The sequence below is a fragment of the Myotis myotis genome, unplaced genomic scaffold, assembly GCF_014108235.1.
Source record: "Myotis myotis isolate mMyoMyo1 unplaced genomic scaffold, mMyoMyo1.p scaffold_m19_p_8, whole genome shotgun sequence".
In the NCBI taxonomy this organism is placed as follows: domain Eukaryota; kingdom Metazoa; phylum Chordata; class Mammalia; order Chiroptera; family Vespertilionidae; genus Myotis; species Myotis myotis.
Window position 1 is genome coordinate 13,364,487 of NW_023416390.1, and position 25,455 is coordinate 13,389,941.

At 43.5% G+C, this 25,455-nt stretch overlaps 1 protein-coding gene and 1 long non-coding RNA gene across 4 annotated transcripts in view; one reads left to right on the forward strand and one right to left on the reverse strand.

Moving 5' to 3' along the window:
• The window catches only part of INO80D (INO80 complex subunit D), a 58,005-nt gene extending 49,187 nt beyond the window's left edge, over positions 1-8,818 (reverse strand). The window contains exon 1 of one of the 2 annotated variants that reach the window (XM_036318848.1): positions 8,558-8,818. The gene's annotated coding sequence lies outside the window, so the exon portion shown is untranslated. Of the gene's footprint in view, positions 1-7,739; positions 7,918-8,557 lie in introns of those variants that run through there. The other variant, XM_036318849.1, reaches the window with a different exon arrangement.
• Positions 8,819-9,512: 694 nt separating this feature from the next.
• LOC118661175 overlaps positions 9,513-25,455 on the forward strand; it is a 51,306-nt gene continuing 35,363 nt past the window's right edge. For both annotated transcript variants that reach the window (XR_004969180.1, XR_004969179.1), the window contains exons 1-2: positions 9,513-9,616; positions 10,317-10,388. This is a non-coding gene — a long non-coding RNA (uncharacterized LOC118661175). The remainder of the gene's footprint in view (positions 9,617-10,316; positions 10,389-25,455) is intronic.

A 25,455-nucleotide genomic window follows, 5' to 3' on the forward strand; every position in this document is an offset into this window, starting at 1 on the left:
AAGACATTATGACAAAATCAGTAAGGCAGCTCTCAGGAAAAAGACCCTACATTTTTTTCATTCTTTATATCCAGCTTCCCACAACTCAAGTTCTTTACCATTACTCCACCAAAGGTGAAGTTCACATGGCCTTCACTCTTTGACACACCTTGTAAAATATAAAGAGAGGAGAAACATTATAAATGATCTTAATCAAATGTCTTATAGACCCTAATATTTAAATACTACCATATCTCTAATCCATAAAGAAATGCTATAGCTAAGCTCTACCTTTTAACACATGCTAACTATCTTAAAAGAGGAGGGAAAAATATCCTAACCAGACAACTATAAGTAGATATTTTCTCCAACCATGGAAATAATTTGCTTAGAATATAACAGATTTATGCTCCCTTAAGGAGAAGAATGCAGATAATTAAGCACTTTAGAGTGGCAGCAGAATAGAAACCCTTATTAAATTATTATCAAAAGCAAAAACAACTATATTGAGAATAGTCTCACAGAAAGAATACCTCCATGTTAAACATACCCTAATGTTTAACTGGTGCGTGTACATTTGCATATGAGAATGGAAATGTTACCAAAATTCAAGAGTAGAAAATATGGTTAGGTGTTAAATATTAAAAACAAACAAACAAACAAAAAAACCCACAATCCTCCTTGATATTATATGCTGAGTTTAACTGGAAAATGAAACAATTCATTTCTATAATTTCTTTCATCTTGCAAATACAGAGACATTAGCAGGGGACAAAAGTAAGAAATGTAAGCTTATAACAAAAGCACCTATAGCCCTTTCAGTCTTCCAACAGCAACCATAAACCAATTTGACAAAAAATATGAACATTACTCTCTTTGGGACTGCTGCTGCACCACCTCCATGTGGGATCTCTATACGTCATGACTGTTCTTTTGAGTCTCAGGTTTCAGAAGCATGTTCATTTCACCGCCACAGCATTTTCCCCTAATTGCCATCTGTAATTTTATATTCTACCCCTTTTAACAGCCTAGACCTCCAACACACCTTACCATTTTCTTAATCCAGCATGGACCTAAATTCTCAGAATGTTAGGTTTTTTTTAAAATATATTTAATAGAAATGAATAGTTACTTACCCCAGAGTCACTTTCAAGTCTTTAAAAAAGCTTCCCTACCTCCCACATTTTAAGCTTTTTATAAAGACTTTTAATTCAACTTTATAGAGCAAAAAATGTAATAAAATACTAAACAGATAAGTATATTAATTTTTTAAAAAAACTAACATCCCACATACTAATGTGAAAAGCAGTAAAATTAGAAATAATGAAAATCAACTGATGGGAAGAAAAACATCCTATCACCCAAAAATATGAACAATATTCAGTATAAAGTTCAAACTAAATATTTTTAAATAAATCAAATAAATGCTTATTGAACGTCTATTATATGCCAAACTGCACTGGACAAATAAGTTTGCATTATGAACTTGAATTTAAATGGCCTTTACAAGTAGTTGAGTTCCTTACCTGATTTATCAGAAAGGTAAAGGAGAGTTTTTGCAGATGTTGAGAGCACTTATTGGCTCTAGTGGGTATCAGAGATGGCACTCAGTTCTGGTTCTCCTAATTACTAGGTCTATGACTTTGGGCAAGTAATTTAGGTTTCAGTTTTCTCGTATGTAAAGCGTGATTACAATAGTCATTGAGTTGTTTAGAATTAAATTAGGCATTTCATGAACCATACTTAGCATGGTACCAAGCACACAGTAATCACTTAATGTTAACTATTAGAAGCTGTAAACAGTAGTTTATTAGTATTATCATTTTAATCTACAATCTGCAGAGCTAAAATGCCTTCTCCAGCTGCTAGTGGTTTTCTGAATGGTACAGTGTAACTCTCCATTAAGTCAGGCCCTCCCACCCTTTCGGGGCTATGCTAACAGAATCCACTGAGAATTCTTCCCTATAATCCATATTAAAAATCTAATACTAAAAATAATGTCTATCTTCTATACAGCATCTATCTACTGTTCTTGTGATGGAAATAACTAGTAGAGCAGTGCTTGACTTGGCTACAGCATTATTAGTTCCAGTAAATAAATCATCCTTTACAACAAATGCCTTCTGAGTTCCTGTCCATGCCAGTCACTCTCAATTGTTATGGAAACCCTATATTGCAGGACAAGAAGAAAAAAGTTGTAGCTATAATCCTCAAAGTTCTCTTGTTCTACGAATCTGAAACTAACGGCCTCTTTGTTGCTACACTCCACATACACAGTTCCATCCTCTCACTTGACCTCTCTGTAGCATCTGACTCTGCTGACCACTTTCTCTTTCTTGAAAATCTTTCTGGCTGCTCAGTCAGTGACTTAGTTTCTCTTGCCCCCACACTCAAGCGTCAATGTTCCCCAAGATCCTCTCTGCCTTGTTTTGTACAGGGATGCAGGATGAAATACCTTACATGGGCCACCAGGGTGGGCCAGGGGCAGACGGTGGCAAACTTTGCTCATCTCCAGGGGACGGACTCAAACCAGTTCCAGTAAACTGATGCAATAAAAAGTAAAAAAAATAAAAAGCAGACCCAGAGTTTCTAGATCTTCCAATTTCCAAAAGAAGATAAAATTCCAAATAGTCCCACAAAATATTCTAATCGTTTTCATGTCAGCAGCTCATTAAAGCCGTTAAAATACAAGATGTACTGTGGTAGGCAGTTAGACCTGATGCAGAGCAAGGACCATGGCCATGTCACCAGGGTGGACAGCCCTGGGTGCCTCGCAAAGGACAAACTGTAGGGTGGGACCTTGCCCTCAGGATGACCTTTCCTCCCCTAGCAAATTGCTGGTCATGCGGTTTGGACCCCTGACCTTTCCTCCCTATTAAAGATAACATCTAGGCCTCAGTTGTATTTCAGCTCCAGGCCCAGAAAAGCAACAAAACCAGCCACAGCTGATATCAGGACCAGCTGCACTGACTGACCCCCTGCCCAGGTGCCGTGGAGACCGCATCCCTGAAAGGACACACCTGGAAAGCTGCAGAATATTCTATTGAGATCTCCTCCTGGGACTTCCCCTAAAATCTCCACCCTTAAGCTCCAAGGGCCCTTCCTTTACCTCTATAACTTGTTTCCTAAGCCCATTTCTTCTAGGAATCACTTTTTCTACATCTGTGATGTCTTGGCTTTTTGTTGCTAAGAACTCGAGTACCAAGGTTGCTGAACCCAGGTCCAGTCTGACCCCATAGGTCAACACCCTGTGCCATTCCTGCCACCTACAACAGTATTACCTTGAGAAATTTATTTTATAAATCTGTCCCCTCATCTATGAAATGGCAGTGATAAAGTCACACACAAACACACAAGAAGTGTGAGTCAAGACACTTGTACAAGCTTTCATTTTCATTTCTACTCTACATCTACCAAGGTTAGGTTATTATCCCAGATTTCAAACCAAATGTACAAACTGTTAATGCGAATAAATGCATTTTTCTGGACAGGAGTCCGTAAAGTTCGTCAGATTTTCAAAAAAGACTATGAACCACTGACTAAGCCAAATTTTTCTACTTCTACCCTCCAGCTGTTATCTATACAAGGATGATTCCCAAATCTACATCCGGTTCAACCTAGGCAGCCACTTTACCTTGGTAACCTCGCCACTTCTCTCCATCTCTGGCGCCATTGCCACCGCCATAGTTCAAACCTTCAATCTCTTCTCAGCAGCGCTGGATCTAATTCCAGTCTTGCCCTCATTTATTCCACCCTTTGTACAACTCAAATTCTCTAAAACTCGAATAACTTATTAAGCCAAAGGCTTCAAGGTCTGCTTATAATTGTAAAAGGAATTCAAACATCCACTCCTTAGGATCCGGCCAGGCTGACTTCTCCCTCTTGCACTATTTATTGCTCTTCCTACAATTTGCAACACAGGATACTTTCGTGTCCTCCGGCATTTATTCATACCTTCAGGTCCCACCCTCAGAAGTGCCTTCCTAAAACTTCCCATTTGCTTAGCACAGAAACACCCCTGGAAAGTCCTTACTTTAAGGGTTGCCCCAGGGCAGCCAGAATAAATAGCTTTCCTGCCTCCAGGCCTCCGGGAGAACCTATCCCTTATCATCCACGGTTGTATAAGTCAGCGGTTTTTCCTTCTCCACTAGACTAAAAACTCCTCAAGGGCAGAGAGTGTGTCTTTGTATTACAGGGCCCACTGTTACAGTTAAATGAATGAAACAGCGGGGGCTCCAACAACCCCTACCACCACCTCAACACCCCACCCTCCCAAGGTGAGGTCACACACACCCAGAGGGCAGGCAGATAACTGCAAGAGTTTTGGAGGAAGAGCTGGAAGTAAAAGTAAACCCACCTTTTTGGCAACTCTCAGAATTCAAAAGCAGACTACCTAACATCAAGCTGCGGAAAGTTTCTATGAATATACTGCTAATTTTCTCCTGGCACAAAAATATTTATTTGCCCCATGAAGGTAATGATAACATTCTATTTGCACTCAATACGCACTAGTATTATTAGTATATATACTGAATCAAGAACTCATTCAGACTGAAAAAAAAATCACATGGAAAGTATTGAAACTCTTTAGAGGAAAACGCTAGCTAAAGGTCCTGCACCAGGCACCACTCGAAGGGCTTTCTGTGCAATTCCTCATTTAATCATCACAGCAACCCTATGAAGAAGGTATTATCATCACCTTCTCTCACAGATGAAAAAACTGAGAATGAGATTAAGTAATTTGTCCAAATCACAAAGGTAGGATTCAAGGCCAGTTTAACTCCAGAGCCCAAGCTTTAACCAACAAAAAACTACACAACACTGTTAAATGGAAAATCCTAAGATTATGTTTATGTTGTATGCACACACAATCACACAAAACAAAACACAACATGTTAACAATGGTTATCTCCTGGGGTAAATCTGAGTGGAATGAATATGAGAATTTATTACTTTTAGCCAGAAAAAAAGCAAACAAATAAGAGAAACGGTTTTTAGATGGCGCTAACAGAAAGGTAAGGTGGGCTCAGGAATTAATATTTAAAGAGCACCAGCTAAGAGCCAAGCACATGGGCTATCTCATCTAATCCTTACCTCAAAAAAAGGTATTTCTATTTTACAGATGAACAAACCCAACCACTGGAAGCGCTGCGATGAGAACCCAAAGCCCAGTCCAAATTTCTGTCTGACTGTGGGATGTCATGCTACACATAAAAATGAACTGAAGAAAAATTTTTTGAACTGAAGAGCTGTCTTAAAAACCATCAGAACCTAGTAGCCTGGCATCTTTAGTGCAAGGAGGGAAAAGAGAGGCTGTAGATTTTAATTTGAAGTTTTAGTGCAGAGTATCTTTACACGTGTCTCAAAATAGCCAGAAGTATTGTCTAAAATCAGCATTACAGTCAGAGCTCTGGGACAAACAGAGTTACATTAGCATAAATTAAATGGGCTTGGATGTGACTCCATTGTATACGCAGTGGAGTATCTGCTTTTGGGGACAATTTGCTGCTTCCAACCCATTCTCACCTATCTACCTATTGCTTACAAGTTTCTAAGTGTGTGTGGAGGGGAGCCTGGGCTACAAGACCAAGGGACTGTTGATTGTATCCAGAAATAAATGGCCTCTCAATATCCATAACTATTGTTCCCAACCTGGATAGTGAGAGCTGCTCACCCTGGGGGAACATCTCAGATAAGAATGAATGGATCAGCTTTTTTTTTTTTAATGACTTAATGACTTACAAGTTTTAAAATCCATCAAAATCAAAATTTCATTTCTCTAAGAACAGCAGTGACATGATTTGCTGAGAAAAATAGTTGGGGGTGTGGTATTCAAATTTCCTTCTACAATCTTCCAGAGGAAAGAAAAATTGATCCTTTCAGATTTATAAATCAAAATAAATATTTATTTTTGGAAATATTTAAGAGTAAAAAAGTATCTCACCTTAGCAATTTAAAATTAATTCCGTATTTGCCCTGAAGTCTCTTATTCGTTTCAAATAAAATGTAGCTTTTGAAAATAAACCCCACCATTTCTTCAGGAATAAAGTAGTCCTTGAGGCAATTAAGAAATTAACATATTTTGGAACAGGGTAGAAAAAGTACAAAACTTTTGGGATTTGTCCATATAGTTTTTTAAAGCTTAGGAATGTGAAGTTAAACCTATATCTTTCAAATATTGGATTATGAGGCAAAGGGGCTTTTTTTTAAAACCTTAAAATGTTGTGCTAAGAGGCTCATTGAGTGATTTCTTCCAACCAATATGCTCTGAAAAGGCCAAACTACAACAGAAGTAACCATTTTGGGTACACAAGTACATAAAAACGTCCAAGTCAATAAGCAATTTCAATTAATCAATAAAGTTAAACAACCATTAAATGTAATTTGCATGTCTTGTACGCAATCCATATCATCTCGAATATCACGCCTTTCTTAAGAACAATGCTAAATGGCTGGATGTGTATCGCTGTGGAAAAAACAGAAGTAGTTTTATTCTAGGCAGACAAAAGGAAAGGACACGGTAGGACTCACAGGAGAGCCTCACACTTCCATCCTGACAGAAGTCCGCCTGCCCAGGTCCTGGGCCATCCATCCCCTGCTCTGCGCGGCCCCTTCTCCCGGGTACCAGTGCTCTGGGGGCGGGTGGTCAGAAGGTGGCACCCCCCTGCCAGCCAACTCCAGCCCGACACCCGGCAGGACGCACACGCGCACCCACCCACCCAGCATCCTGCCCTGGGTCCACCACAAAGGGCAGGAGGTGGGGATGGGGGGTGGGGGGAGGGAGGAACAAACGAAAAGAGGAAAAAGCACCTCTCCCCACCTGCCCATCCCGGAGGCGGGCCGAGGGGGGCAGGGGGCATTAGCATCCCAACTTCCATACCAAAGAACCCCCAGAAGGCGGCTAAGTGCAGCACAGGAAGCATCCCATCCCAGAAAACCAGGACATCTAGATTTGGGAATGTAAGTTTTCAACTAAAAGACAAACAAACAAACAACAACTAAACCCTTTCAAAGCCCAGGGCACCAAAATACAGCTAACACTGAACCCGTTTAAACGGAAAGAAAGAGGAGAAAGCCCGGTATCGGCGAGGCTGCGTTCCCCGAGGGCTCTCCCGCAGACCCCTGCGAGCTGCAGCGATCGCAAATGCCCTTAAAACCCCCACTTTCCTATCGCTGGGGTCAGACAGGAGGGATCCCCTGAATGCAAACAGTTCTCCGAATAAACCCCTGCGGATCCCCGCGCCGGGTTGCAGAGGTGCCCTGCCCACCTCCCCTACCTCCCCGTTTCTCCTGCTCCCACGCGTGCTGACAACCAGCCCCCCCCCCCCGGCTGTTCACGTGTTCGGCTCCCCGGACAGTGACCACACAGGACGGGAAACTCCCACCTCCGGGGGCGGCGGCAGAAACCCAGCCCCGCTCCTCGACGGGGTCCTCGCCGCCCACGCCCTCCCGCGGGGCCGCAGACCCGAAGGAATCCGGGGTGCAAGGGGGTGTGTGTGCGGGGGGGGGGGGCTGCCAGATCGCCAAGTACCCGCCCGGGTGTCCGGGGTCCCGCCCGCGCCCACAGCAAGCCCACCTGAACTCACCGCCTCCCGCCCCGGCGCCCCGGCCCCGGCGCTCACGACGGAGCCGGGAAAATCCTCGGGAAACTTTTCCGAACGGGGCGGCGAGGCCCTCACGCGCCGGGCGCCCGGGGCTGGGCTGGAGGCGGCCGCCCGGCGGGGCGCGCGGGGCGCGGGGTGGGGCGCGGGGCGCAGTACCTTCGCCGACGGGAACTGGCCCAGAGTTTCCAAATCGCCGCGAGCTCTCCCCGCTCCCGCGGGGGTCGCGAGCGCTAGCGTCAGGGCTCCCCGCGAGGAGGGCCGCCCCCCATTCGGGCCTAAAAGGAAACTTTCCGGGCCGCGGCTGCACCTGACTCCTCGCCGCCCCGCCACCCCACCCCACGCCCGCCAGGCCGCCCGCCCCGCCCCGCCAGGCCGCGGGCGCGGAGGAGGGGGCCGAGCACACCGCGCGCTCCCCGGGTGGGGGCGGGGGCGGGGGCGCCGGCGGGGGGCCGGGGGAGGGGGGCGCCGCTCCCCACTCCTAGGCCCCAGCGCCCCGTCCCGGCCGCCCGGGCCTAGCCGCCCACGGGGGGCTCCGGCCGGCGCCGGTCCCGGCCCCACAGCGCCGCCGTCCCGCCCGGAGGCCGCGGGGACCCGCCGGGGCGCGGGGAGCCCGGGTGCGGGGCAGGGCGCGGTCGCCGCGGGGCCCGCCGGCCCGAGGCCTAGCCGGCACCCCCGCCCCGCACCCCACCCCGGCCCGCAGGCCGCGCCGCTCGCTCCGCTCCGGCCCCGCGGGACCCGGTCCGCCCCCCGCCGTCCCCGCCCGCGGGCACCCCCCCAGACCCCCCGGCCCCCTGCCCCGCCGCCCCGGCGCCGGCCCCCCTCACCCTTTCATTCTCCGTCCCGGGCCCGGCGCGGGCCGGCCAAGCCCCGGCCTCACGTACGCGCGCTCGCCGCCCGCCCTGCCCGCGCGGCCCAGCCCGCCGCCCTACGGGAGCCCGGGGATGTGGGCCGGGCCTGGGGCCGCCTCTGCTTACCTTTCAGCTGCTTTTTTCCCCCCTCCTTCCCCCCCGTTTCCTCGGCCCGGCTGACGGATGCGAGTGCGAGGCGCTGGCGATGGACGCGGAAGCTCGGCGGCGCTGCTGCCGCTCCCCCCTGGGCTCCGGCGCGAGCCTGTCCCTGTCAGGCGAGAGGGGCGAGGATCATATTTTTATTTTGGAAACTGAAAAGTGCTCCCGGGGCCGGCGATCATGAAGGGGAAATCCCTGAATGTCCTCTCCAGCCAGGAGGCAGGGCTGCCGGCTGCGCTACGAGAGGCGGCAGCCTCCTACAGCACCACTATCGGCACCGCGAGGACATAGCACCAGACCGCGCTCCCGGCCCCCGAAACGACAACTTTCCTACCATCTTGGCGGCCGGGGAAGGGGGGCCGGGGGGACGAGCGCACCCGCGCCCGAGAGAGCACCGATTCCGACTTCTCATCTCGGGGGGAAGGCGCCCCCCGGCCGTCCACGCCGGCGCCCGGGGGCAGAGCGGGCCCGCGACGGGGGGAGCTGCTGCTCGAGAGACGCGCTCCTGGGCACCCGGGGGGCAGTGCGCCTGCATCTTCTGGTGGAGAGAGATCTTGACAGGACCCCGGGTTCCCGGTGGTGATTGTGTTCTGTTTTCCGTGTCGGTGACGGTGGTAGGTTACATTTTTTTATTTTTATTTTATTTTTTTCAGGCTCATCATGGTTTTTTTTTTTTTTTCTTCCCCTCCGTTACAGATCTGAGGTCAGTGTCTGGTGGTCCGTCGATACATGGGTACTTCAAGGGACTTCGAGGCCACCTGGTCTCTATTTGTCAGTCTGTGTATTTATATGTTTTTATGGAGAGAGTTGTTTCTCTGTGTGATATGGAAAATGTTGTGTTGTCTATCGCTCCCTCCAAAACTGGGATTGCCGAAAGGCGATTGATTGCAAAGGGGTGTTTTGTCTCCTTTTCCCAAAGCCACGTAAGTAGAACCTGACGGACGGTCCAGGAAGGCAGGATGCAGATGTGCAAACCCCACGTGCGCACCAAGGCAGAGATCACCAGCGGTCAGGTGCAGCTGTGGTGTAAGTGACCACGTTCCTGGAAACCTCATTCTGTTATGGCCTTGCCAGGAAGAAAGGTTACTGTAAAACTGGAAATAGATTCTGATGACCAGCTTTAGGTTTTAAGTAGAATGACTTATGAAGAATTCATTATCGCTAGGCATTTAAAAAAAATGTTTAATTTATTTAGATTTATTTATTTATTTATTTATTTTTGGTAAGGCGTAAATCTTGGGTGCATGACACATGTTGCTGTCCACTTTCTGTTGTGTCACAGAAGCGAGCGGTGTCTTTTTGTTGGAGTTGAAATGTCTGCTCAGGACTTCCAGTGTGCTGCCGGGCTGTATAAATTACTTTTAATGTGTTTCGGTGGATGGTGGATGTCATCAATCTTTTTTTTAATTAGCAAAGCTTAGATGAATAGCATCCGAGTTCCCGGGAGCCGAGGTATAGCTAGCGCAGTGGTGAGAGAGGAAGGTGATGCCCACTTGCAACACTTCCCATAGAACTCTGACGGGGGAGAGTGAATTGCAGAGATACTTTCCTATGTTTGTGAGAAAGAGGAGAATCTTAGAAAATAACCAGAGGATCATTTGGTTTGTTCTACAGGTCATGGGGAGTCTTATACTTAGTTATTTTTCTGACACATGTTGACTAACCTAATGGGAATTGATTTGTAATCTGACTGCCTTGAATCTCTTGCATTTTAAATTTATTACAGTGCATTAAGAAATAACTGATGACTCCACTTCAACATGTTTATGTTTTGAGCTCACAAATTTAGAATTTTAAAGTAAGTTCAAGTAATGCATGTATCGTGGTATTTTCATGTTGACCCCCATCTTTATCATCTAAGTTTTCCCCCCTAATGCCAGTGTAGCTGAATAGTTGAGGTGTTCTTTTGTGGGGTTTTTTTTCTTTCTCTGGTAGGAAAATCTAAAGTAATTAAAATTAACTGAGTTTTATCATCTTGGAAACTTGGGTTGTGAAGTTCTGTTCAACTTACAAATCTTTTAAGCATTTGGAGATCAAACATATTTGTCATAACAAGGAAATTACTTCTCCTAACGTAGAACTCTAAGGGTCTTGAAAAACGTGTTTTGAACAACTTGTTCCTTGAACATGACGTGACTTTATAGATAATGCTTTGAATTTTTTTAGGAAATTTACATGTGTTTGTGCTGGCTGCACCCATTTATGCAATCTATCTAGTGACCAATAAACTTGTTTATATGATGTGTATCGGGGATAGGGATATCGTACATAATCTTAGCGTTTCAATGTCTTTCTCTTTATAAAGCTTGACTTGTACATGGTTGTGGTCCATAATGTTTATCCACCATCTGAGCTAAGTAGCCAAGACTTAAGGAATTATAACCCAACCGAGAAAGAAATCCCACTTCATTTGCAATACTAGAGGACTGATGCAGGAAATTCGTGCAAGGGGCTCAGCCCTCCTAGCAGCTCCAGCTGCTGCAGGCCCCTCCTCCCCACACTGGTCAGAAGGTCCGTTCATCTACCGGTCTAATTAGCATATTAGCTCTTTATTATATAGGATTGGTGAATTTGATTGGTCAGTGTGTATTTCAGTTGGTAATTGAACTCATTGCAGGTACGATGTCTCTATAATTCCTAGAAGCTGCAGGTGCTAACAAAACTACTGACATAATTGAGCTTAAATAATCCTGTTTGCCCAATAAAATTCCCAGTACTCAAATTTGGCTAACGTTATTGAGGAGCTAATGCATCTTGGTAACCTCACTGGGCACTTTTATGCATGTGCTCTCATTTGATTCCCCCAAGAGTATTATTTTTTCTTTCTTTCCTCCTCCTTTCTCTTTCTCCTTTTAAACACAGTTGAGATAACTGTCTTCACTTTCAAGTAGTGTAGACCTACTTGGCTCTAAAGCTTTCCAGTAAGATTTCAAAACTTCCTCCCGCTCTAGGCTCTCCAAGGTGCCTGGAAATGCTAAATTCCTGCCGTGTGTTCTTTGCCAAGAACAAACTGAGCACCCAGCAGCTGGAACCCTCTTCGTTCGTTAGTCCCAACCAGTGGCCTATTTCATCTTGATGAAGTCTAATATCTAAGTCTATCCATTGTTTTGAGGATGCAAAAAAAAAAAAAAATGTATTTTTCAATTGAAATGCACTGTCTTTATGGCAAATGTTTACTGACACATCACCAAGTGTTTAAAAAAGACACTGACAGCAGACATGGCTGTACAAATTCAGTGGGGGTTTTGCTTGTCTTTTGGAGGACTAGGGTTGTAAATATAAACCTTCGCTAGTTATACAAATGCTTTTTCTGACATTTCTAAAGGCAGACTCAAAAGTCATGCAAAGAATCCCTCGCTAGTGTAAAAAAATTCCCAACGAGGTAAAAAAGTTAGAAGTGAAATGTGTGTAGAAGCTAAAGTTTTTAAAAACCACACTGCTATGATGGCCATAGACAAATTTTTTTTCACTTTAAGTATTTCTGCTTTGGAAACATTTGCTGGTAATGTTTCTATCTAAAACAAAGGTTTTGGTTTTATTGTGGTTACTGTGCCCTGCAAGGAAATGCTTCTGAGACAAGCGTATTTGGCAGATATCCACATCGTAGCTTCAGATTATTTAAGTGTGAATTTTCTGTAATATGGATTCAACTATAGTCAAAACACACATGATCGGGTAATCCCCCAAGTTCTAACATGGGGCAGGCACTAAAACCTGGGGACTATTACCTGATGCCAAGTTAGAAACCAAGAAAGTCTTTTATTTTTAAATCCCCACATAGGCCAAAAGATACCCCTAGGTACCAGATGGTCACGGGCAGCAGCAGGGGCAAGACATGTCCCTGGTGCCATTTCACTGCCTTCTCCTCCTGGTGCAGGCAGAGAAGGTGATGTCATAGCCTACCCAGTGGTTGGCAAACTGCGGCTCGCGAGCCACATGCGGCTCTTTGGCCCCTTGAGTGTGGCTCTTCCACAAAATATCGACTTCTGCACATGGGCCACGAAGTTTCAATCGCACTGTACATGTGCGCCCGCACGTGGTATTTTGTGGAAGAACCACACTCAGGGTGCCAAAGAGCCGCACGTGGCTCGCGAGCCGCAGTTTGCCAACCACTGGGTAGGCTATGAGCATTCTTGGGCCACTCTTCTGACTCCTGATTGTCGGCTAAGGAAAACAACTTTCCACCTGAAGTCATGTTTTAAGTAATGATTAGTGGAAAGAAACACCCTGAAGCAGTATTAAAGATTGGATCTGGGTAGAATTATAAGTGATAGCTTTTTCCATAATTTATAATGAAAAAATCTGTGTCCCAAGAGGTGGTTAGCTAACACATTGTAGTAAGAAGAGAAATCCATAGAGCCCCAGAATAATAGGCAGAGTGCAACACAAAGGTGACAGCGTTCATTTCTGTCACATTCCTGGTGAAGCAAGCTTTTATAGGTCCTCCGGGAACTTAGCCACTATTTCCATGGGAAAATAAATTCCAGTTTCCAAACAACTAATTTACTGGAACACAGCCCATTAATAAGTTTGGGCTTCCTGTACTATAACGTATTTGCCATATATTCATTACAGACTTCCAGAAGTCAATAGTAAGGTTGGGAAAAGAAGAAAATCTTCTCATTCAATCAAAATAAGGAATAACTATTAACACAATTCAAACAGTTTGATTTAAATTCAGGTAAGGAAAATTATCAGATATAAAATGGGGAGGCCAGTTATAGTACACCAGGAAGGAGAAAAAGACCTCAGTCAGTAACTAAAAATTGTATTATTTACCTTAATTGAATACATTGGTGTTTCTATTTTATGCATATCTGGTTGCTATATTATGTTACAGTTGGTATTTGCATTTTGTTTAATCTTTTTAAAAAATATATTTTTATTGATTTCGGAGAAGAGGGAAGAGAAAGAGAGATAGAAACATCAGTGATGAGAAAGAATCATTAATTGGCTGCCTCCTGCACCCCCCCTACTGGGGATGGAGCCCACAACCTCGGCCTTTGTCCTGACTGGGAATTGAACCGTGACCTCCTGGTTCATAGGTCGATGCTCAACCACTGAGCCACACTGGCCAGGCTGTTTTATTCTTAAGAAAAACCAGAAGGAAATGAGGAGACTGAAGTAGATAAGAATCTATTAAAAATTACCCACCCTTGTCCATTAGGCTGATGCTGTTTCTTTTTTTTCTTTTTTTTTTCTTTTTAAAATATATTTTATTGATTTTTTACAGAGAGGAAGGGAGAGAGACAGAGAGTTAGAAACATCGATCAGCTGCCTCCTGCACATCTCCCACTGGGGATGTGCCCACAACCCAGGCACATGCCCCCGACCGGAATCGAACCCGGGACCCTTCAGTCCGCAGGCCGACGCTCTATCCTCTGAGCCAAACCGGTTTCGGCGTGATGCTGTTTCTTACCCACTCAACAAGCCCTGGCCATTCTTGTCTATCATGATGCCCCAGCTTTCAGCTGGGCCAATTAAATCCCACCCTGCTTTGATGCCTTGCTCAAAATCTTGTCCCTGAAGTGTTCTGATGCCAACCTGATTCTAGTGACCTTATTCTTACTTTAATACCTTGCGTTGTTTTGTAGGGCCGGGGGCATTGCTTCCCTGTGTTCCTCTTATGCAAGAGAGGCACAGTGGTTAAGAGCTCAATCTCCAGTCAAAGCCATCTGGTTTAGAAACTTGGCTCCACCATTTTTCTTGGTACCATGACCCTGGGCCAGCTACTTAACCTCTTAGTTTCCTCATTTGTAAAAACAGGAATAATAATAGTACAGATCTCATTGTGTTGTTGTGAGGATTAAACAGCATAGTGCATGTAAGGCACAAGGCAGGATCTCCAGCTGCTCTCTTTGGTTGACTGCCAATGAATACCTTACAGGCAGTATGGCTCAAGGTCAGGGAGTATTGTTTTGTTTTGTTTTTAAACAGTACCAAGACAGTGAACTAAGTATTAGTCACAAGTTGAATTCAACATAGAAAAAGGTGAAAGAAGACTATGATTATGGCATAACAACTATTTTCATTAAAACAGAAACAGGCTACTGATTTTCCCCCCAGATATTTTTTAATATCCAGATAATTGAAAATCTGCAACAAAGAATTTTAAGTGTAGCTGAGCTTTTGATATCCTGATTCAGATTCAATCACAGTCTTAAAAATTATAAAGTGAAGGTACAGGAAGAGTATATATAGAACACACAACAGGAGAATATTGGGACCAGTTAAGGCCTCCTTCATTGGCCATTCTAAAGAAGGAAATGCATTTAAATTTCAATATGAGGTATTGAAGAAGGCTTTTTTTGACCAGGCATATAAAGAGTTATCAAAAATCTCCAAAAAGAGTCGTCCCACAAAGGGAATAGTAGATTACTGACATGTGTAATACTTCCAACTAACATTATAGGACAGGTACTAGTTTATTGTTTTAAAATGCAGTGTCAGGCAGTAAACAAAGTGTGGGGCGTAAATCAGGAAACCACGTGTATATCTCAGAGCTAATATTTATTTACTAGCTGTACAGACGGGCAAGTTCCCCAGCCTTCTCAAACCTCATTGCCCCCGTTCTTAATACAATTGCTTGAATAAGATGATTTGTAGGACCATATGTAGTATAATATCTGATATATAACAGTCACTCCATAACTGTCAATTTCTATTTCTGTCTTCACTGAATTCAAAGAATGCTTTTGATCAAAGTAGGACTTTAATTAGAAAACTGAAAAGGGCCTTGCTATAGGATCAATTATTAAAGTATTGAAGAACAAATATCAAATTAATTAGAAATCTACCTTCATATTTACTATTTTCTTGCATGATTTATGTGATATTTCTCTTTTTGATTAAAGTTATTGGTGCTCTTGAGTACATGAAAACGTAACTTTTAAAAATACAATCGAACTACATATTTTCACAGTAAGAACAGGCTCAGCTAACAAAACCACAAGCATTTATTCACTGACATGTGTGCCAGACTGCTAGGCATTTCCCTAGCACTTGGCTCTAACAAAATGATTACAGGTGTCTTCTTATCCAGGGTACTTGGTGATACAATAGCAAAAGACCTTACCTGAACTCTGTGGCATAGTGTGTTTGAAACAGGGAACTTAAGAAATCAATTTAGCAGCTTATGACCTAGTAAAAAGAATAGGGCCCTGGCCAGGTAGTTCAGTTGGTTGGAGCATAGTCCCAACAGCCAAGGTTGCAGGTTTGATCCCTGGCCAGAGCGCATACAAGAATCAACCATTGAATGCATAAATAAGTGGAACAACAAATCAGTGTTTCCCTCAAATCAATCAATAAAAAATTTAAAAGAATAGAATGATGTAGAATAGAAAATATCCAAAGTTGTGGTCAAAGCATTATTTCATGAAACAGCTCTTCCCAGTTCCGTATGTGTATATGTCTATTTTGGTGGGTTGGGACAAAAAATGTGAATACTTCACTATATGTTATAAGGCTGAAATTTGTAGCATCTTGTGGTGGTTAAGTAGTCAGTAAGACATTCCCTGTCCTCATTGGATTTCCAGTGTAGGCATAAGATAAAGGTCTGAACTGGCCTGGCTGATGACCATAAAAATGATGGGGGGAGAGAGGAACTTGAGAGCATTGGGCTTAAAAATATTGTTTCCTTTTTTTCTTTTCTTTTTTTTAACTGCTGGCCAAACTAAACATGTCTGTAGCAGATTTGTTGGCTGATGAGAACATGTGACACTGGATAGGTAATCTCATCAAAATGCAGCTTGTCCATGCAATTTAGCTTGCCAGATCTCAGAGACACGAAGGAGCCATTGTGTGGTCAAAAGAATGAAAGAAAACATAGGACTTCTCTGCTTGGAAAAATAAAATCAACAGGGTTGTGATTAAAGTCAACTAAGGAAGTAGACCAGCTGAACATGAATTAAATTGACCTGTAAGTCAAAGATAACTTGAATCTCAAGTGAGGTATTTAAGATTAAAAGAAAGTATTTTTTCACACAACAAGTTCGGACCATATAGAACTTAATTCAAAGACAGAATTATGTTGCAAAGTTGAAAATAGGAGACTCGGCCCAAAGTGGCTAGCCTTCTCTCAGTGAAGTATTTCTTGAGTGCTCCCTGGGCACAGTATTGAGTTAGGCTCTGTGGGGTAGGGAAGTAAAAATATATACATATAATACACAGTTGTGCACAGGGAGCTTACCATCTAGTTCAGCGGTTCTCAACCTGTGGGTCGCGACCCCTTTGGCGGTCAAATGACCCTTTCACAGGGGTCGCCTAAGACCATCCTGCATATCAGATATTTACATTACGATTCATAACAGTAGCAAAATTAAAGTTATGAAGTAGCAACGAAAATCATTTTATGGTTGGGGATCACCACAACATGAGGAACTGTATTAAAGGGTCGCAGCATTAGGAAGGTTGAGAACCACTGATCTAGTTGCAAAGATAAATAACATCAGGAAGCCCTCAAAGAACAAGCAAGGGATCATAGAAGGGAAAAGAAGGGCAGAGAGAGGGAAGGTTGCTGTGGGTTGGAGGAGACCAAGGCCCCAACTTGTTAAGCAAATGACTATGGGTTGCTCTCAGAGCTCTGAGTTTCTTTTGCTCCTAAAAACCAGTGAGAGTGCTTGTGTACATTCAAGAAAATGCATGACAATCTCTAGTATAGTCTTGGCACATAGGAGATACTATGTCAGTATTTGTTGAATCTAAATGGGGAGGACTTTTATTTATCTGGGTAGAGGATATACCATAAGGTAAAGCAGGAGTAAGCATGCCTTCTCTACAGTACAACAGGGGTTGTTTGTTGAGAAATGGTAGGAACTAAGGAAGTAGGGTAAGGACCAATTAAGAGGACTTTGAAAGCCAAGCCTAAAAGTTCAAACAGATATAACAGCAATAAAGAACCATTATTTGTACTTAAGCAAAAAGGATCTTCTGCTATTTAATTATTCAAAAAGCATCCTCTCCTATTTAATTATCCCCCCCATTTTGTTGGACATGATCAATTATACCATCGGCTCTTCAAGGTAACTTGGCAGCTGTTAATTGACTAACATTGTTCCCTGAGTTTTGCTGTCATTGTAGATGGTTCTAGAACATAGAACAAAAGATGTGCAGGAATAGCTTTCATAGTACAAGTTCTTTCAGTTATAGAGGTGGGGGGAGGGAGAATCAATATTGACCAACTGGGAAGAACTAAAGTATTTAAATAGTCATCAATCATTTCTGTTTTCTCAGAGATTACTACAATGGTGTTTTATATATTTAAATGTTTAAATGTATAAAGCAAGAGCAATTAAGTAATTTAATACCAACAGAATTTCTACTTTAAATGGGGAAAGAATGGACCATCTCGGTTTGTGGTAAGCTACACAGATGCTTCCTGTTGCTCTGTCCAGAATGATGTTAACATTAACCTCAAAGGAGGCCGTTATGCCAGCCTTGAGCTGGATGGCAAGCGCTGTGTTTCTCTATGGTACAAGGAGAGAAGAATTGTTACCCAAATGTACGAGTAGCAAGTCAGAGTATTTCATACAATAATCACTGATGATGTGATATATTATTATTCAATCCCAATGGTATGTGTCTATTTCTCTGAAATGAAACTAAGAAAAAAATTATAGTGAAAGAGACTTAGGATACCACTAGAGGCCAGGTGCACGAATTCGTGTACAGGTGGGATCACTCGTGGTGGCCTGCGATGATTGGGCCCCAGCTTGTGCCCCCAGGTTCGCAGCCCCAGCTCATGCCCCAGCCTTGCAGCCCCGCAGCCCTGCCTGGCACCCCGCTGTGGCCTGGCACTGCCCGCTCACCTGCTCAACCATCCTGCTGTGGTCCCGCTCTCATCAGGGCCCATCAGGGCCAGCGGTGCCTCCACTGCCTCCCGCTGCCAGCGCCACATTGCGGATGCCCGTCATGTTCCACACCGCCCCCTGGTGATCAGCACATGTCATAGCAAGCAGTTGAACTCCTGGTCAAATGACCACCTGAGGGGACAGTTTGCATATTAGGCTTTTATTATATAGGAGTCTTAGCTCATGTAAATCCAGGCAGGCCCTTTATCCTTTTTACCTAATGGAAGGGAGTTTGTCTTGTCTGAATCAATCTGTTCAAATAGTGTGTTACTGAGTTCGTTTTTGCTTCTATCTTGACTTCGGTTCAGAAAACTTCTGAAATGTTTATTCTTTCAAGCTGTTGATTTTGTATATTTATAGTTTCACACGCTAACTCCTTAATCCTATATAATAAAAGCCTAATATGCAAATTGTCCCCTCAACCAAGAGTTCGACTAGGAGTTTGACCAGGGCATGGGGCTGGCCGGCCAACCACCCATAGCCTCTCCCCCACCGACCCTGCCCCCAATTGGTCCCCCCAACCCCGATCTGGGGCAGAGCCGGCCAACTTCCCTCATCCCCTCCCCTCAGCTGGCCTGGACTGATTGGCCCTGATTGGGGCAGGCTGGCCGGACCCCACCCATGCACGAATTCGTGCACTGGGCCTCTAGTTTTAAATAAAAGTAAAAAGCAAACATCTGCACTGGCTGGGTGGTTCAGTTGGTTGAAGCATCATCCTGTACACCAGAAAGTTTCAGGTTTTATTCCCAGTCAGGGCACATACCTGGGTTTCGGATTCCATCTGCGATCAGGGTGCGTACCAAAGGCAAACAATCCATGTTTCTCTCTCACACTGATCTTTCTCTCTCCCTTCCCTCTCTCTAAAAATCAATAAAACACATCCTCGAATGGGATTTTTTTTTTTTTAATGCAAACATCAAAGCAACAACCACAAAAAGTTCCCACAATGTAGTAAATTGTCCAAATTTTCATTTTTGGATTGCATCCATCAATAGTATTTATTTTCATTAATTTATACTATTGCATCAAAATGCTTACAATTGTGAAGCAACCAAGTCTTCTAAAATACTCCACCTCTTCCAAAATTAAGCTATCTTAAAGGGAAAAAAAATTGGAATTAAAAGAAAAACAGTAAGCAGCGTAACTTACTATTTCAGCAGACTCTTAAAACACATTACATACTTTTCGTGTTACCTAACAATTGGAAAAACAAGTTCTAGCAAGTGAATTGCTCAAGATTACATAGACGAGCCCAATTTTAGAGAGAAGTAACTTGAGGTGTGTTTTGTTGTAATTTTTGTTCTTGTTAACTCAACTACAGACTCGGGTTTCACCAGCTTACCACTAATGTCCCTTTTCTGCTCCAGGCACTGTCTTTCCTATCTTTATGACCTCCGTCCCTTTGAAGAGTTCTGGTCAGTTATTTTATAGACTGTCTCTCAATTCAGATTTGACTGATATCTTCTCATGATTAGGTGAGGTACTGTATTTTTGGCAAGGAAATTTTAGATGTGATGTGTCCTTTTCAGAGCACCCTATCAGGGAGGACGTGATGTAGATGTGTTATGATGAGTTGAGTAGTTTTCTACTTCTGCCGTAACAAACCACTACAGACCCGGCACCATAAATACCCACTTACAGTTTCTGGAGGTGTGAAGTCCAGGCAAAGTATGGCTGGGCTCTCTTCAGGGTCTCACAAGGCCAAAATCAAGGTGTCGGACGGCTGCACCTTATCTGGTCTTCCTCTCCCCAGCTCGTTCAGGTTGTTGGCAAAGTGCAGTTTCTTGGTTATAAGACTGAACAGTTTTGCTGGTTGCAGCTGGAGATCACTCTCAGTTCCTAGAGCCACTCTCCAGGTCAGGGGTCCTCAAACTTTTTAAACAGGGGGCCAGTTCACTGTCCCTCAGACCGTTGGAGGGCCTGACTATAGTTTAAAAAAAAAACTGAACAAATTCCTATGCACACTGCACATATCTTATTTTAAAGTGAAAAAACAAAATGGGAACAAATACAATATTTGTATTTGCATGTGGCCCGCGGGCCGTAGTTTGAGGACCCCTGCTCCAGGTCTTGCCCTGTGGCCCCTTCATCTCCAAGGGCAGCAGGAGAATTGCCCTCCTGTATGATCCCTCTCACAGTTTTAATCTCTGACTTCTAGACCCAGATTTTAAAAGGCTCATACGATTAGGTCAGCCCAAACCAGTTATCTTTCTCAAAGTCAGCTGTGTCACCTAATGTACCTAATCTCAGGCTTGAAATCAATCATGCTCACTGATTATGAAAGGCACATATAGCAAAGGTGGGGACAAAAGGGGGAGGGAGCAGTCATCATGGAGCTCTGCCTTCCACACTAGTGATACTAACCTGATTGATTAAGCTGGTGTCTTCTGGGTTTACCCTCAGTAAAGTTGTGATTTTCCATTTATAATTTTAAAATATATCGGGGCAGAGCCCTGGCTGGTGTGTCTCGGTTGGAGCATTATCCTGTGCACCAAAAGGTGGCAGGTTCGATTCCCAGTCAGGGCACGTACCCAGGTTTTGGGTTTGATCCCCAGTTGGGGTCCAAGACAAACAGTCAATGTTTCTCTCTCATATATTTTTCTCTCTCTCCTTCCCTCTCTCCCTTTTTCTTCCGTTCTCAAAAAAACAAACAAAAAAGAGTACATATATGGAGAGATACATATGTGGAGATAATTTGAACTATGCAAATGTTCTATTTCTCCTCAAACTTTCACTTACTAATTTTAACTTTCATCAATGGAACTGTCCACTGCCCACTTATTTATTTTTGATTAATTCATTGCAAACTCATAGGTATACAGTATATTTTATTTGGGAAGTTACAATCCAATGCTATCATTAGCTCTGGCCAGTGTGAGTTCTTTCAGGTTAGCTTCTGTGCCCTTTTGACATGCCCCATCCTTTTTGAGAACTTCACTTTCTGACATCATAAGATGCTCTCGATTCATTCGTGTGTTGTTTGTTTTCAGAGGTATAAGGTTCATGCTTTCTGTTCCTTAGGTTAAATTGTACTTCCCCAGTTGAGCTCATGCTGCTTTTTACTTTGTGTGTTTACGTGATTTACAAACCCAGCCCTTGCATTTATTTCCCTTTTCCTATTCCTCAAATCTTTTCCTTCCCGTTGGTTTCCATTATTGTTGTGGCACCTGAGCTCTCTTTAATCTGCCTCTAAGTATAGTTCTTCCCAAGTACCCTTTTCCCCTTTTTTTTTGTTCTTGCATGCATTCTTTGACCATCTCAGCAGTTCCATCATGTTGAACCTCCCTCACGCTTGTGCTCCAGGTGCCATCCTCATGCCTGGACATTAATGACCTGTGAGTACACTACATGCCTTTTCCCAAACTGAACTGTTGTAGGTGGTGGAACAGCACTGGGTGTTAGAATTAGGACAAATGGTCTGGGTGGAAGGAAAAAGTTTTCGTTCTTAAAAATTCCAAGTCAAAGGACGGGAGAAAAATGAAACATTAGTTTGGAGGGTTGTAGCCAAATATTTAAGAAAAGTAGATAAATTCAGGATCCAGTTCAATGTATAGGTGAAAAGTAAAACTTTGAAGACAATTAATTAGAGTCTAATATTCACAGTTGTGTATTATAGAGTCTATTGAAACACAATTACCCCCCTAAAATCACCCTCAAGTTTTATTAAAGAGCCAAATTAAGGTCAATTTATTTGCTGTATTAAGTCCAGTTTCAGTTTGGCCTGGTTATTTGCATTGCTCTAGAGCAGTGGTTCTCAACCTTGGCTGCACATTAGAATCACCTGGAAATCTTTTTAAAGTCCTGATTTCTGGGCCTCATCCTCCGGAAATTCTGTTTCTTTGTTACTAATGTTGTGGCCCCACCCCATAACAAAGAAACATTTTCCAGAGGATGAGGCCCAGAAATCAGGATTTTAAAAAGATTCCCAGGTGATTCTAATGTGCAGCCAAGGTTGAGAACCACTGCTCTAGAGTCATTTGTATTTTTTCCTGACCCAAACCCAAACTAAATCACTTTTCCAAGGATAACTCATTTTAATCCCAGAAAACTAGAAGTAAATTTCAGTTTGTATTGGCTACAAATTCGTGTCTCTGTAGGTTAGGTACAGATTAATGAATGTATTCATTTCGACTTGTTGTCCTACAAAGTACCACAAATTTAGTGGCCTAAAACACAAATTTATTATCTTATAGTTCTGCAGATAAGTCTGAAATGGGTTTTGCTGGGCAAATAATTAAGGTATCAGCAGGTCTGCTTTCCTACTGGAGGCTCCAGGACATAATCTGTTTCTAGTATTTTCCAGCTTTTAGAAGTTACCTGCCTTTTTGACTCATGATCCCTTCCTACTCTCTTTAAAGCAAGCAGCTAATTTCCTCTGACTCTTGTCCTGACTCGGTCTTATTAGAATCTTCCTGATTACATTGTACCACACAGATAATCCAGAATAATCTCCTTATCTCAAGATCATTAACTTAATTGTGTCTACAAAATCCTTTTGCCATGTGAAGTAACATATTCACAGGTTCAAGGGATTAGGACATGGACATGTTTCGGGGCCATTATTCTACCTACCATGTGAATATATTTGGAAATATTCCTTTAATAGTGGGTCTCTTTACTTTTTCTTAGCCCAGTAAGTCACTTTTTAAAAAATTGCAATCTATTTGCACATTTGTCTAAATCCTTCATAAAAGTAAATGTCAGTAATCATGTCTTAGTAGAACATTGATTTTGATTGTCCTCCAGAAACAGTGAAGAACTTCTGTTGATCCATCTGTCTGTCCTCCTCCTTCATTTTGTTTGTCACCAACAGCACATATTTCACAGGATCATGCCCAGTTGTAAAAGCAATGATTGTAATTTCCCATGATGCATTACTTTGCTGTCCAAACAGCTCAGTTTATATAACCTGTATTCACTTTGCTGGTTGGGAATTACATTGCCAAAGCCAATATATATAAAATGTTCTTTCTCTTGGCTATAATTGTACATGTACTTTTTATTCATTTATTTATTGAGCAAATGTTTATTGAGTATCTGTGCAAGACACTGCAATAGGTAGTGGTGACCAGTAAGATATATAATAAGTCATGATTCAAAATATGGGAATATTGCTTTTAGTAGCTTAACTTCAGGGAGTAATTCAAGTATCTAATATTAAATACTTTTCTGTCTGGGAGGCTGTTTCTAAAACCAAGGTCTCCCCATTCTTATTACTTTTAGCTAACTAGAAATAAAATTGGGATGTAAAGTATTAAAAGCTAATGCTTTCTATTCTAGTACTAACCTATAGATTGGTTGCATCGTAAATAATGGGCTCCTAAGTCTGTATTTTCACTCTTTCTTTTTGAAGGATGAAATAACAACACAAATTAAGCAGTTACTACATGCCCAGTGCTTTACACAAGTTAATTTACTCTACTAGGGATCCAGTGCACAAATTCGTGCACCTTGAAAGGAACCATGGGCCACGAGGCTGCAGTGGCACAGGGGTGGATCTCAGCCCATCCTCTGCGCCCCTGCCCAGTCCCTTCTGCAGTGGGCCCCAGTCCCCTCTCTGCCAGCAGCCCCGCTCCCACTGCTGCCGCTCCTACGTGCTGACGGTGCCAGCCCCACTTGCACCCACTGACAGTGCGGAGCAATTGGGGCCGGCACCATCAGCGGGTGCAAGTGGGGCCAGCGCCGTAAGCAGGTGCGAGTGGCAGCTGCTGCCCCGATTGCCCCACAGGAGCAGGGGGAAGCAGAGAAGCCCTCAGGGGTGATCAGGGCCGGCAGCCTCTGCTCGCACCCGCTGATGGTGCCGAGTGATCGGGACTGGCGCCGGGTGCCAGCAGTGGGTAGGAGCAGCGGCTCTGGCGCTGGCTGCGGGTGCAAGCACGGCCGGCGCTGGCAGTGGGTGCGAGCAGCGGCTCTGGCACCAGCAGGGCCAGTACCGACAGCAGATGCGAGCACCAGGTGAGACTGCAGTGCACAGGAACAGAGAATATTCAGTAACCACCAGAGGCTCGCCCCAATGACAGCGACTGGCGCCCCGCCTTGGTCTGGCGCCCCCGCTCACCTGCTCCACCATACCGCTGCACCTAACACCTGCCATGTTCCGCTCACGCCCCTTGGTGGTCAGAGCATGTCATAGCAATTGGTTGTTTGGGTTGTTCCACTGTTAGGTCTATTTGCATATTAGCCTTTTATTATATAGGATGAGGAAGGTGTTACTATCATCATCATCCCCATTTCAATAGGTAACAGTAATAGAGATGATATAGTTGGTAATTGGTAGTTAGGATTTAAGTCTGGAGAACTGATTCCAGAGCTTTCTCCCTTAACACACAAATCAGTGTGTACAATGTCACACAGTGTTGACACTCAGTAAATAGTGTGGGATATAATGATTGCCCCAAATTTTTCCCAACTTTGGAATATAGCTGAAAAACTACAGTCTCAATGGATTGATACATACAGTGAACTGAACTTTTACAAACAGCTTAAATACTGCACAGATTAGTAAATAAAAGTCCTTTTTAAAAAAATTCTCACCCAAGGATAAGTTTTTATTGATTTTCTTTTTTAAAGAGAGGAAGAGAGATAGTGAGAAACATCCATTGGTTGCCTTCCGTATGCACCTTAATTGGAGATCAAACCTGCAACCTAGGTATGTGCCATGACAGGGAATTGAACCTGCCACCATGTGGTGTACAGGACAACAATCCAACCATCTGAGCCATCTAGCCACGGTTCAAAGTCCTTTTGATTGCACATAACAATAACTAGAGCCCAAGACATTGCAGTCTCAAGTTCACCACTGCCATTGTTGAAATCATCTCTTTAATTTTGATGGCACAACTTGGCGAATGTAGCTCTCAGCAAAATTACTCAGAACAAGGTTGAACTATTTTACTTGTATCTGTTTTGCCATGGACAATTATTTTCTCATAATTGAAGACTGCTGTCAATTTAGGTATTTGCTATGATTTGAAAGTTTGTGTCCTGTCAAAATTCATACATTGAAGTCCTAATGTC